Here is a 3,589-nt window from a genome sequence, read left to right as displayed (position 1 = left end):
GGCAAATCAACATGCTCATCATCATATTTATCATAAATAGGTGAGTCATGACATGAAGAAGTCGCACTAGCATGAAGCAAGGGAATAGGTGGACCAACATCATGCAAGCAATCATTGGTGAGATAGTCCACTAGTGGGACAACAGAAGCACCATCACCTATGTTACCTATGGAGCATTGCTCATGTGTTGTAGGTGAGGTGTCAAAGACCAAGTCGTGGTCATCTTCATCGTGATGGAACCATGTGGGTGGTGCATCTTCTTCCACCATGGCCATCGTTATCTCCATTGGAGGTATGGACTCGTCGAGGATAGGCGTGTCGTCATGTAGGAGACCTAGCACCAAAGAAGAAAACACACTAGGAGTAGAGGTTAAGTCGTTAGAAATCAAAGTGGCCTCACTTGCCGTGTCAACTACCTCACTCACTAAGTGTTGTGGCTCACTCACTCCCTCTCGGATGGTCTCACTCATATGGTTGGTGGAGTCACTCAAATGGCTCTCAACCTCACATAGGATGTGTGGCATGCTCTCAAGTGTGGGGCTAGTGGTGGTCACACTCATCCTCTCATAGGAAATGCTCTCAATGTCACGTGTGGTGGAGTCACTCATGTCACTCATGTGGTGGTGGCTCTCCTCACATGGCAATTGGGGCATCTCGTCACATGTCGTTGTCGGAGAGATGTTGGTGCAAATGTCTCCATGCTCAATCATGTCGTGGTCGTAGCCGTGGATGAAGGCCGAAGATGGCACATCATCACTCTCCTCGAAGACCAAAGATAAGGTCTCATGAGCGGTCTCATAGCTTGACTCGGAGTATGAGTCCAATATTGGCGCCATCTTCATGTTGTTGAAGAGGTTCGTGCTCGTCGCCGTGGTCGAAGAGGATGGCCCTTGCTCGACCTTCTTGCCGCCGTCTTGTTGTTGGATGCCCAAATGATGTGGCACCTCGTAGCTCGTCTCCATGACCGAAGGGAAATTCCCACGCTCGGCCATCTTCCTTGAGGGGCTTCCGAAGATGGAAGTGTCTCCAAGGTTGTCAGAATTGCGATTTTGAATTGGGTCGGAGCTTTGATGGTAGGATCGCAAATCGTAAAATCTCCACTATCAGGATCGTAGAAACGTAGATTCTAAGAACTGAAATCATAGAATCATAGGGGTTAGTTTGGATCGTAAAGTCGTAGAATCGTATAATAGAATCGCGATTCTGACAACCTTGAGTGTCTCCCTCGCGCGTAGTTGGTCGCCTTGTAGTTGAAGATGTCGATGTAGGCGAACTCACGGGAAGTAGGCGAAGATGTCGTACGTCCAAAGGCGAAGATGCCTTCATAGCACTTGGCGAAGATGCCGAAGTGGTTGGTGTAGCCGTAGCTCCGTCTTGGTGGTGCTCGTCTCGCGGTCCTTTCTTGTGCTCATGAAGTTTGGACTTGGCGTGAAGTAGGGCTTGTTGGGACTTGTAGGAAGGCGCATCTCGAGCATCTTCATGTTGATGGTGGCGTTGTCGCACTTGAGCTCGTAGTAGATGTCGTTCGTCGTCGTCGTGCACATGTTGCTTGGAGGTGACTTGCTCTTCATGACAAGGTGGATCACGAACGTGATGGTGGTCGCCATGGAGATGTGGACGTGGATGTCTTGCGCTTGTGTCGCTTAGGCACTCCGAAGAGGATCGATGTGCTTACCGCCGCCTTGAAGATGAAGAAGGGGAAGTAGACTTGATCAAGGCCCGAATCTCCTCCATCCTTGCATCTTTCTCCTCCTTTTGTGCGGAAAGCTTGTTGTCTATATAGTCCCTTTTCCTCGCTTCGGAGTGACGAATGTCGATGGAGAGGTTCTCGATGCGCTCTCGCAGTCTTGATTGTGCGCCTTGCATTTGTCGTTGTAGATCGAAGATTGACGCTTTGGTGATGTAGTTGTTCACGCCGTCGTTGTTGTGGAAGACCGGAGATGAAATGCCTTGCCTATCCATCACAAGATTCGAGCCAATATGAGTGGAGAAAGAGAAGAACGAATACCAAATGTACCTTGACCGAAGTTGAAAGTGGATCAATGATCACTCCAATGTGGATAAGGAAATAGCACAATTGGTACCAATTCTTGTCGGTTTCTCACACCTACACAAGTAAGGCTTATGGTGGAGCTCGGTGAGGATAGTGGCACAAAAATTTAATGCAAAATGTTAGCAAGAGTCAATAATGTTGAAAGAGATTCACAAATTCGCACGTGTAACAAGTAGACCAATAGAAATATGTGGCACACGGAAACACACACACGGATAGATAAATGGGGTCGTGCAACCAAGGATGAGCACAAAATGTGGAATCCACGGAAAACGCTCGTGTTGCACAACTCAAGAGAGACGCTAGCACGATTGCTCACTAGGCAGATACGACACTTGTGCACAACCTATAAGATGCAAAATGGATAAACTTTCTATCCCAAGTGTATGGTTCCCGGTGTTTGATCCAAGATGAACGGATATGACAATCTTATGCAATATGGTGGATGCTATGGCTATTGCTTACAAGCTTCTTTGCTCTTTATCTTTTGCTTAAAAGCTTATTATTATAATATATATATATATATCCACTTTGCGAAATGCACAAGATAGTAATTGTATATATGCAGGAACAAACTTGAGGCACAAGGGATGATATGATGATACCAATATGATATGGTATGTATGCAATGGAAGGTTGGATCACTAATGTGCACAAGTAACGTTGCCGGCAATACTCAGATGGCTAGTCTCGATAGGCAAGTAACGCAAAATGGGCTAGGGATTATCAATGCAATGGCAAGGGAAAATACAATGGAGGGGTACCACGATACCAAGATGATATGGAGGTTACCGTCCGTGTCGATGATGAGTGGTGGTGATCTTGATGGAGATACTAAGATGATGGAGACTCGTCCCTAAGTAGCCGAAACACCTTAGGAAATGGAAAAACCACGAACTAAAAATCTCAAACGTCAAATGTCAAAATGGTGGTAGCGGGAAGTGGTGGTGTTGCACTACGCAATGCGGAAGTGGAGGTTATGGTGGTGGACTATACACAGTGTCGGAGTTGAAAGCACGGTCCCTAAGTAGCCGAAACACCTTAGGAGACACAACTCACAACACAAACAAAATTGGGTTAAGTTGGGGGGGGGGGGGGAGTGTATAGTGGTCAAGCCTATGCGGAAGTGGTGGTGGTTGATGAAAAAGCAACCATCCCTAAGTAGCGTAGACACCTTAGGAGACTTAAATCACTCCTCAAGCAACCACATATGTGAAGGAAATATGCCCTAGAGGCAATAATAAAGTTATTATTTATTTCCTTATATCATGATAAATGTTTATTATTCATGCTAGAATTGTATTAACCGGAAACATAATACATGTGTCAATACATAGACAAATAGACTGTCACTAGTATGCCTCTACTTGACTAGCTCGTTAATCAAAGATGGTTATGTTTCCTAACAATGGACAAAGAGTTGTTATTTGATTAACGAGGTCACATCATTAGTTGAATGATCGGATTGACATGACCCATTCCATTAGCTTAGCACCCGATCGTTTAGTATGTTGCTATTGCTTTCTTCATGACTTA

Source organism: Triticum aestivum, chromosome 6A (genome assembly GCF_018294505.1).
Source record: "Triticum aestivum cultivar Chinese Spring chromosome 6A, IWGSC CS RefSeq v2.1, whole genome shotgun sequence".
NCBI lineage: Eukaryota > Viridiplantae > Streptophyta > Magnoliopsida > Poales > Poaceae > Triticum > Triticum aestivum.
This window is presented reverse-complemented; position numbering follows the sequence as displayed.